Below are 11,516 nucleotides of genomic sequence, written 5' to 3'. Positions count from 1 at the left end.
GGTTAAAACTATTCTTGATGAAACTGGGGTATCACATTTATGGCACGACTGTGTGTGTGACCTTTAGATGTCAAATAAACTTTAGACTCAAGGATCTAGATCTTCAGGATCTCATAGGTTGTTTGCGTTGCTCTGTGTACAGAGAGAATTAGTCTAAATTTATGTGTGATATATATAATCTACAAAGTTCAAAGGAGAGATATTTACTTGACTACATTCTAGGACCATGTGCTTTAATGTTTGAGGATGTTTGAGGCTACAAGTATCATTTATTAGTTTGTTTTAGCTTTGAAGATGAGGGAAACTATTTAATTAAAGCATCTATAATCAATATTTTTATATAATAATGCATCACATTCACCTTTCACATACTTCTATGTGAAAGATGTTACTTGTAGTGATGCACCCACAGAGAATTATCACCCAACTTGGCTCTACAGAGCTTTCTAGCGTCTTTTCGCTTATTGTTTTGGTTTTCTGGCCCAGAGCTTTACTGTTTTGGTTTACTCTCACTGCTCTCATCAATCATGTTTCCAGCCACAAAAGACCGCTGTTTTCATTGAAAAAGCTTTGATTAATTCACTGTACATTACCTGCTCAGCTCCAAACAGCAAACAGACACACTGAGCAACTAGCTGGTGAACATAATGGAGCATTTAATGGCTAAAAGACTGATGTTTTCCTCAGGAGTTGACAGAGCTAAAAGTAGAGTAAATATTGGACTTGCATTCACCAGGTGACCAGAAATACGACTCCAAATAAATGCTGATAGTTCTCTGTATCTGCTTCATGTATTAATAGATAACTATTTGTTGACAAGTTTGCCTTATCATATATGCTGCATGTGACAAGCGGATAAAAACAATGAGTTCAAACCTGCAAAGAGTTAACCACTCTCGCTAAGTTTGTTAAAATACTTTAAAGTAACTATTGCATATTTAGCAGTGTGCTTGTTTTCTCATTTATTTATAATTTAGGATTATATTTGACCATTTCTGGGCAACAAGTGTCACTGTCCATTTGCTGTATTTCTGTTTCTGTCTTGTTTTTGTCCTATTTACATGTGTAACTATGTCCATATACCTCCTTGAATGGCCATCAGGGGATAAATAAAAAGTCTAAAGAATAAAATATGTCTTTGTTTTTCTCTGCATTTTTGTGCAAATATGAACATTATAAATCTGCATCAAGCGAGTCAAAATATTTAACTGTTATATAGCTGTAATCTGTGGAAAGTGGCCAGATTTGTAATCAGCTTCCCCAGGGCCTCTGCAGCAGCACAGCAAACAAAGGCAGCTCGAAGATTGGAAGTGAGTGACCCCAACACGGCCAGAGACTTTATACAGAGACTGACGGTTGTGAAAAGAGACTGCACTGTGTGTACGTGACTGAGTTCACAAAAGCTGTGACACGACTGCGTAAGAGGACAGGACTGCTACTAATTAACTCTTTTTTCTCCTTGTGCATATTTATGGCCTTTCTCTTTCTCAATTCGTCTCCCAGTTTCTTTGTTATCTCTCTCTCTCTCTGTGCTATCTACTGTATTGTCCCTCTGTAGACCGTATTAGAGGGACTGTGAAGGGTACTAGAGGCTGGCGTCCACTGTCTGTAGCAGTCTTACTGATTTACACTCAGTTGATAACCCTAAAAATCAACAGCAACCATTATGGTCACTTTAAAATGCCATCCACTCCTCAGAGATACAGGGGAATGTGCACCACAACCACAGTATATCCCAGGGGAACACCCAAGTTGTAATTCCTCGACTGTTTACTGTACTCGAATGCTTCATATCATTCAAACCATTCGAACATTGCTGCACAAGTCATTAAATGTAATTGCTTTGGTTTACAGTGCTGTGTGTTTGATATGTGTTGACTTTGAGGACCCAAAGTAAACAATCTCTGGATCCTTCAGTGCCAAAACCCGAAAATGTCTCTTCTGTACTGTAAATGCCCACTGATGCGATTATTTCATGCTGATGCGATTGTAATTCAAGCCGTCCTCAAACTCGTGTTCAGCACAGATGTGACTCTGGTTGACAGCCAAGCTCTGAGGTGGTTTTTCAGAGAGCATCCATGTTCGGCCATGGTGCCCTGCCTTCCCCTCTGCCTGAGCTCTGACTCACACACTGAACACTGTTGCCAGGGCTACCATTTATTAATATTGGTCCATAACTTTGAGCTTCATCGCCAAGCTACAATGTGGCTGACGCAGCCACTGAATCCCTTGACACACACAAACACAAATACACACATACACACAATGCAGCCAAACACATACACACACACGTGGCTTTGTGTCCAAGTGGTCCAAGTAGATTGTGAATGAGTGCACGTATAATGGAGCAAGCTTTTTGAAGAACAGGGTGTTCACTGAGGCTTGAGAGAGTTGGAAGTGGAATAGGTTGGACACTAGCGACCCCTTGTGGTCATGATTGGTCGTGTGCACACTGGTTTAGCCCTGCCCAGGTTCGGTACTGAATCAACAGCATATAAGGCACAAGGTAGTGACCACAGCTAATTACATGATACATAAAACCAACAGTTCACACTGAAAATGTGTCGAAGTATACTCAAAAAGTAAATATTCATTATAGATCTGTCAGGTTTTTAAGTGTGTTGTTGATGTTTACACTGTAGGCCTTTTTCACAGCGGACATTTTGACTTGTCAGGAAAAGCTCAGGTGATCCTGATTACATTAACGATGTCTCTGTTTGGTTCAAGTGTTCCAGTAATTAAATTCATAGTTTATACCTGTGCTTTTCCTACTGTGACATGTCAAGATGTCTTCTGTTGTCTCACAATGCACAAACAAAACGGAGGAGCTGCATACAAATTGTGGATGATAATTGGAAAAAAAAAACCCAGAAACACATCAGAAAACAAAACAACACAAAACAAAGTATTAAACAGCCTGCACAGCCATGGTACAGCCACACAGGTATTTTTGTTGATTAGACCCCTTCTCAGGACTGTGTGTCACCCTTGCAAAATCTGAAGTTTTCCCTATTATAAACTTACTGTGGGAAAATGACATCTGCCCTCAGATACAATCCTAAAACAAACAATTTACAAGACAGCTTTGTTCTTAAATGGATCTCTGGAACAAAATAGTTGAAAACATACAAACTAAAAACAGTTGGCCCATGTTTGAACCTAATTGCCAACCCTTGGTGTACAGACTGTACTCTACTGACATCTCCTGGATTCTCCTGTTGGCTTTGTTGCGCCTGTTAGGGCGGGACAAACGACAGCTTTATCATCCTTATAAACCTTTCTCACAGCAGACAATTTAACACCTCATACCAGGAAAATCACAGTTGTAATTAATAACATGAATCATGACTGCATCCCATATATGTGTGCAGGTTTCAGGGCACTTTATTGTGCATTGTGGCTCACTGTCATGGCATAGAGACATTGTAACATTTGTGCATTTCCTACTATGACCAATAAAATGTCTGCTGTGAAAAAGGCTTATTAGTACATGGGGTCTGGTGACCTCACGTGCTGTAATTCCCAGACGAGCTCTGACCATCATCAACCTGAGCAGAGATCTAATCAGCCAAATATTTAAAACAACTGTATGATTGTGCAGGGCTTTGAAAGAACAGTTCACTGTATTTTTGTGAAGTTCAATTGCATAATTGGTCATCCCATGATGCAGTTTGATTGATGTTTGTCAGCACAAGTCTTTTATATTGTATATTGTTTTTTGCAAAAACATTGCAAAAAGAGTATATTAACAATTAATATATGGTGCATATTTTATACTAATGGTATGTAGTGTGGAATTGAGACACAGTCCAGATATCATGAACCAAAACATCTTTTTATTCTACAGTATATTCTTTACTATTTGTGTATATATTGTGAATAATTCAATTGTGATGTACTAACAATTTATGAGTGCTATTTTTGTCTATTTATGCGGTATGATGTCCGTCTTTGGGGATTTATTTTCAACACTTTTACAGTTAGATGCATTTTGTCTCTTCAGAGAACCTTAACCCTTCTGCTAAATTTAAGAGCTGCAGAGATCAGATGTGTGCAGTGAAGTCATGTGAATTTCTGCTTCAGTTGCTTTCATGCATTTGGAAGCAACAAACAATAGTGGAACACTTACACCCCCAACTGGTAAGATGGTGTTATTACCTGCTAATGCAAAAAATGTGCAGATGTGAAACTTGGCTGTCTGTATCAAGCAAGTGTTCTCAAACTTTTGCATATGCAGGACCTCACAAAATATCTGAACTGTAGATGACAGATTTTTAGTAAGATTTTAAAATTTGATCCTGTGAAAGCCAAATCCTGATGTGATGAATGTTAATATCAGGGTGGAGCGTGAAAAATTTGAGTTAAACAATCACACATGCTCTCACTTTGACTTCCAGTTCAGTTAGCAAACTCACATGGAATGAGTTGGAAGTGAATCAAGTGTGAAGTGATATTTGGCATCTAAGCTGTGACCTCATCTCTCCCAGTAACCATACATCAATACAGTGCAGAAGAGACTGAGGAGTGACAACATTAAACTTCTCTTGGTGAATTTAGATTTAAAGCCTACATGTAGATGATGAGGTGGAGATATGAGCAGCAGCAACAGCAGCACGGTCGAGCAAAAGAGTGACCCTATTATTGTTAGAGGGTGTGATGGCTACTTGTTGAAGTGTGACAACATGAATCTTTCTTCAGGTTTTAAAAATTAATAAAATAAAATGATGACTCTTTTTTAAATGAACTCCCCAGACACCAGTTTGGGCACCACTTCCCATCAGCAGTTCATAACCTTTGAGTTAAAGTTGCATAATAACTTTTACTACTTCTCTGTTGGCTGTCCTTGTTCTCTGTGTTATCAAGGAATTATGCAAACTAAACAGGCTTAACAACCAGTACTGAGTTTTATTGAGGCACATGCAGTTTCCCATTTCAACATTAACAGCTGTATATCGTATAGCTCTGTCTCTCCCCTCTGCAATGCAGGCTGCTCTGGTCCAAGGTCAAAGCAATAGACAAGCTTTCCTGAAGTCATTGTTAAGCTGAGGTTGGATATTTTCACAAAACAAAACACACACATTAAACACGTTAAATTCTTAGTTTTGAAAGTAAGCAGGTCCTTATTTATTGAGGTGTTTTTAACTTGGTAACGCTTTATTTCCTGTCCTGTAACTTTATACTAATTTCCTGGAAATTTTCAGAATAATTTGCAGGTATTTAACAGTTAATTTTTAGGTCATTTTACAGGGAAGGTGGTGCAATTTGGTACAAATTATAAGAAAAACATGTTTTGTATGAAATGTGCTGTACATATAAATAAAGTTTTCTCATTATTATCATTATTATTATTATTATTATTATTATTAGTAGTAGTAGTAGTAGTAGTAGTAGTAGTAGTAGTAGCAGTAGTAGCAGACAAGCCAAGAGGGTTGTATGACTGCAGAGTTGGTTGTGTGAGGGTTAAATATACTCAGCATGGATCTTCATCCAAACTTAATTTAGGCCGTTACATGACCAATGATCTATCAGATGATGAGGACATTTACAGACAGAGTTGAAAGTTTTATGCACAAGCATGTTGTCTCGAAGAAGACCTTGTGAAGACCTTTCTTATTAAAGCCTTTTGTACCCCCCTCTGTTCTGCCCAACTGTGGCATTTCTACTGAAAATGCAGCATGAGAAGACTCACAGTGGCTCAGAATGACAGTAGGAGCACTGCTGCTTAAAGCTCCAAGAAACTGCAGCGTAAACCAAATATTTGTAAATGTTGGAATACCCATCTGCTCTGCTGTAATACAAAATCTTATATATAGATGATTTTGTAGCCTGAATCTGAAAACCGCATTATTTTAGCCTTTACCAACCGTGAACTGAGTCCCGTCAGCTTCTGGAATTTTTTAATTGACTTGAATTTAAATTTAAATACCTTGAATAACAGATTGTGGTTGACATGAGGCTCCATGTTTGTCTGGTTTTAATTAAGGCACTTCTGTATTGCTAAACACCAAGTTGGAAATAGCAGAACCTTCAGGGAAATTCTCAGTAATAGATATGACTAAGGTGTTGACATGAGGATTTTCCCTGAAAAACTGGTCAATACGGTAACTCCAGTATGACATCACTGCAGCATTAAATCAAGCTTATCAGCTTACAAAACCTGCTGGACCCAAGTGAGCTGACCCTCAGGCATCAGCCAGGCTTGACCACCAGGACAGACCATGAGACACAGTGACATCTCAAAGCATCTCTAAATCACACAGGCTTACCCATCAAAGAGGCTCCATGTCTACAGGCTCAGCACATACATATCTGTGAACATCCTCAGACTTTAAATTTGCATGTTTGCTCATCCAATCGGGATGAGACCGTTTAACACCGAGCAAGTCACTGACAGCATTCAGGACCGTCCAGAGGGTGTTGACTGCTGGATCTTAACTGTGCCAAGACATGAACAGTGGTGGGATTTTTTCCAGTAATCCCTCTCATGGAGCTCTACTGAGCTGACAGTGCAGATTAGGAGCAGTGTGGCTGCAACTCCGTACTGCCCTGTTCATGTGTTGTTTGAACTGTAACAGCTGCTTTCATATCTGGAGAAAGAGAACAACTATGCTGCACTGTAGCAGAAGAGGACACAATGAAAAAAGCAAGAGTTTGTCACTTCCCATACTGATCTATCCAGGGGGATCTGTGGGTTTTCAGCTGAGACTATGATTTTAGTTTCCTCTACATACAATAACCACACCCAGGTTACTATATGTAGAGATCAGGTCATCTTCCTACTGGACATGGGACACATACTGGACATATTTTGTCTCTCACTTTGGCTTCCAGCCTGATCCAACACTGCACCAGACAGTGACAGCTCCTGGGGGTCTTCTTGTAAACCAACAGACCATATGTCCTTGTAGAAAGTCTGGATCCTGGATGTGTGGCTTCTTCTCAGGGTCCAGCAGCTGTGGCTCTGCCCCGTACCACTGTCTTCAATGCTGTTCAGATTGTTAAACTGTTGTTTTGCTAGATGGCAGCTGACACATCGGTGTCACAGGCAGAAAGCATGCTGAAGTTGAAGGACATTATCAAGAACCCATGCATGGGGAGACTAGACTAGACTAGACTCTGAACAACCCACTTCCAGCAATGGGAGAAAGCAGACCCAAGGCAGATGAGAGACATGATCCGAGCCGAGGTCCGGCACCTGGAGGAGGAAAGGCGAAGGTCAACGACTGTGGAACTTTGAAAGTGGGAGATCATGTGGCCTGAACTTTGGAGACTAGAGCCCTTTTGCATCTCTTTCCTGCCCAGGTGGAGAATGAGGGAGGACCCACTGTGCAGGTTATGTGGAGGGAGAGCCACGTTGACGCACATACTGGGGGGGTGCAAGACTGCATTTAGCCAGGGGAGATACAGATGGCATCATGACAAGGTCCTCAGAGCACTGGCTGACACCTTGAAGCAGGAGAGACGGAAAAAGTGTCAAACCCACATGAGACCAGTCCCATCCATCCAGTTCATCAGAGAGGCAGGCATTGTGCCTGCAGGCAGCACAATCGTGGGAGAAGAAGGTAGACCTGGGAAAAAAACAACACTTTCCCCAGGTCGTCCAAACACTGCTGAGGCCTGATATGGTCATATGATCTGAGGAGGCCAAGAGGATTATCCTGATTGAACTGACAGTTCCATGGGAAGACAGATGCGATGAGGCCTCGGAGAGGAAAGCCACAAGGACCTGGTCCAACAATGAAGGGCCAATGGGTTGCAAGCCTGGCTATTTCCAGTTTAGGTTGGCTGCAGGGGTTCCCAAGTGAAGTCTAAGTTAAAGACGCTCACAGCTCTGGGAGAGGAAGAAAGCTGCTCGCAGGCTGGGGGAGGGAGCGGGAAGAGACTCCTGTTGGCTCTGCAACAGGCAGGAGAAATAAAGCTGGAAGCCAGGAGAAGATGAACAGTGACAGGCCATCACTGTCCACCTGCCAACTGGAGGACGTTTTGCTGAGTGAAACATTGGAGGAGAATTTGACACCCCCTGACAACATCTTCTCCTGGCGGAAAGCTACAGTCATAAAAAAGTGCCTGAGAGTGTTCAGCATCTAGATGTATCTAATAGTAACATGATGATGTTACTACAATTCATTTTGAATTCTTTGAAAAACATTAGTTTCCCACAACTCCCAAATCCATCCAACAGTTGTCAGGATATTTCTGTGTAAACTAAGGCTGCAACTAATATTTATTTTCATTATTGATTAATCTGTCAATTAGTTTTCTGGATTAATCGATTAGTCATTTGGTCTAAAGGTGAAAAATGTCGATCATTGTTTCTCAAAGCCCAAAGAGACGTACTCAAATGTCTTCTTTTGTCCCGACCAACAGTCAACAATCCAAAGATATTCAGTTTGGTGAAGATTAGTGGTGTAACAGACCATAGTTAATGTGTGATCCTATGGAGTAGTAAGTAAACAAACTGCTGTAAGTCATGGACAGACAGCGTTTCGCTAACACGGATTTAAAGAGCAATGACCAAACCAGCATGTAACGGGTCCGAAGTGACATCTGCAGGTATGTTTACATGCTGTTAAATGTGCTGCTGCTGAGCAGCTAATTAGCATCTAGCTGCAAACTGACGTCAGCGGTGCACTTTTCCCCAATTAATGTTTGTTTGGTGGCTCGTTCAACAAGCTGCAGGACAAGATGTGTTCGTGTTTGTAGGTTTGATGATGATGACAGAGAAGACGACAAGTCATTAGGAAGCACCTTGAACATCTGAACCAAATTTTGTGAGAATCATTCCAGTGGATGTCGAGATATTTCACTAGATTAGTGAAAAGCTGAAGCTGAATGCTTTTGGTGCTTAATGAAAAATCAAAAGTATTCAAGCCCACTGAACACATTTCTCGTGTCATTGACAATTAAGACAGCATTGTTGCATTATTGCTTTTAATTGGTTTGTTTATTTGTTTCACTGAAATCAAATCTCTTTTGCAAGAGACCTGGCAATAAATTACAAACACAGGATCACAGCAAGACTAGTCCGTCATACAAAACAGTCATCACACACTCAGACACACTACTTAACAATCACAAATATAGTTAGTATTATTGTTCCCTAGCCTTTTACCATAACCCTGAATTCCCTCGTGCCTTAAAACATAGTCCATGTGGGTCCAGAATAACTCTAAGGTTATTTATTAACTTCTGCCTGAGGCTACAATTTGCTGACCTGATCTGCACTTTTATATTACAGGGCTTTGTTCAGGCATGCAGAGACACTCCCTCAGCTATTCATCTGCAGGCCACTTAAAATGTTGTGGGATCTACAGTCTTGCTCTGTGGAACGTGTGGATAAGATTTGTACTGTGGCGTCGTCAACAGGCCCCTCTTTCATCGCGTCTATCCTTTGTATAGCAGATGAATGGGTGAAAATATGTGCATTATGTACTGACCATTCCTAATTGGTCCATGTCAAATGATTCATGATTTATGTTTAGCACTGAGAGCCCCACTGTCCCTGACAGCATACAGATCTGCCCGACTGCCTTCTTCTGTCTTGAATGCTCAAGACAACATAGAAGTAAAAAATTTCTTAAGATCAAGACACATTTATCAAGCAACTTAAGAAGTGTAGGAGTAACATTTGAGCAAAATCACATGTTTAATTACAGGTAGCAGAAACAAACACAATGATTTACCTTACTGTACATCTGTCATATTGTTCATTCTTTAAATAAAACAAATTATATTGTCTCTGTGACATTTTGTTCTGAAGAAGCTGATTTTTTTAATTAAAAAGAAAATCTGCTGCAATTGAAACAAAAAGAAAACCAGGAGGAGGAACATCAGAGAAACTTTATGATAACTTAATTTATAATTTAGTATCAAAATGACATTTGCAGACAATGAAGATGGAAGGTGAATGCTGTGGACATGAGTTATCTAAGATGTCTTATTCTCTGCAGCTGTCTTAAACTGAGGAGATATTTTTAAGTCAAAACAATTATGATTAAAGGAAGAGATCACAATTTTTCAAGTCTGTCTTTAAACAAAGTGCCCAAATGAACATTGAAATTTTAATTATTCCTCCTGTTCATACTGGCTAAGTGATACAGGACAAAATCCACAGTGTGTCCACACAGTCATTTTGTGCAAACATGTATTTAAAAGTTGATCTGAAGCTTATATGAGGCTTCAGCAGTCTGAGTTAGTCATATCAAGTCATATCTGCCACATTTACAGTCTTTTAGCATCAAATTCCCTCTTTGTGTTTCCCTATTGAGTTGCGTTTGAAGTATAGGGACTAAAAAGACTGTAACGTTGGAAGATATCTACTTGATTTAACTAATTTGGACACCTGAGGCCATATTAGCTTCAGATAAACTTTTAAATACATTTTTGCACAGAAGGAGGACTGTGCATTTCATCCTCCATCACTTACATTGTAAATGCATCATGAAGGGATCTTCTAATGGTCATTATCAACAAGATGAATGATTATGGCAAGAGAAACCTATTTCAGTGTTCATTTGGGCGCTTGAAATTGTGAACCCATCCTTAAAGGATTTTCATTCAAGTCCAAAATTTCACTTTAAGCAGTTTGATAGATATTTTCAGGCTTGTGTAAAAACTATCTCATTATCTCCTAAAAATGAGAGAGTCAATCCAATGTATTTCTGTTATGCGGTTGTGATTTCTTATTAAATATGAGCTATGTTGAGCCATGTATAATTTGGTTTTAAAAGCCTACGGTAATCTTATAGTTATCTCGGAGATTTCAGTATGTCCTCTTTTACTGTGTGGCTTTCACACTGATTAGAGCTCATCAGATGGTTTGCAGTGTATTCATGGCCCTTCACTGAATGTGATAATAAAATGTTCAACACAATTCCAACTTGAAATCGGGGTCACTTTATCTCTAATAATACAGTTGCGAGCAGTAACAAAGCAGAACTTCTGCTTTGAAAGCACCACATTGATTTAAAAGCAACTATTTATGGCACCGTACTTTGATATCTCTAATAAAATGTAAGCAGATGATATCCAGTAGCACATTATTTTCCATTTCCAATCTCATACTTTTTTTGATTAAAGGTGTAAGTTGAGCTCATCTCACAAAGTGAATAAAAGGGACAATTTAAAATGAAGATTCGATAGTCAAGTCAACTGAACTCAATTTTATTTGTATATCCCAATATCACAAATCACAAATTTGCCTCAGGGGGCTTTACAATCTGTGCTGCAATACAACATCTTCTGTCCTAAGACGCCCTGTATGCAAATAAGGACTAAATGAATAAAAGCTCCTTCTTCCTTCCCCTGATACCTAACCAGCATTACACTTTCCTCTCATATTTGTAGATTTTAAAGTCCACAGACATCTCTGTAACTAAGATAAATTGCAGTCTACCTTTAATTAACAGAGACACTATCACTGTGCAGTATATCAATCAATCAATCAATCAATCTTTATTTATATAGCGCCATATCACAACAGAAGTCATCTCAAGGCACTTTTCACATAGAGCAGG

General features: G+C 39.6%; 1 long non-coding RNA gene across 1 annotated transcript; it reads left to right on the top strand.

The window, feature by feature from the left end:
• The first annotated feature begins 2,495 nt into the window (after nt 1-2,495).
• Nucleotides 2,496-9,830, top strand: LOC137188779 (uncharacterized). Its single transcript, XR_010929515.1, has 3 exons — nt 2,496-2,582; nt 4,035-4,140; nt 9,239-9,830. It is a non-coding gene; the product is annotated as an uncharacterized lncRNA (long non-coding RNA).
• Nucleotides 9,831-11,516: the final 1,686 nt, after the last annotated feature.

The sequence above is a fragment of the Thunnus thynnus genome, chromosome 9, assembly GCF_963924715.1.
Source record: "Thunnus thynnus chromosome 9, fThuThy2.1, whole genome shotgun sequence".
Classification (NCBI taxonomy): Eukaryota; Metazoa; Chordata; class Actinopteri; order Scombriformes; family Scombridae; genus Thunnus; species Thunnus thynnus.
This window is presented reverse-complemented; position numbering and strand designations above follow the sequence as displayed.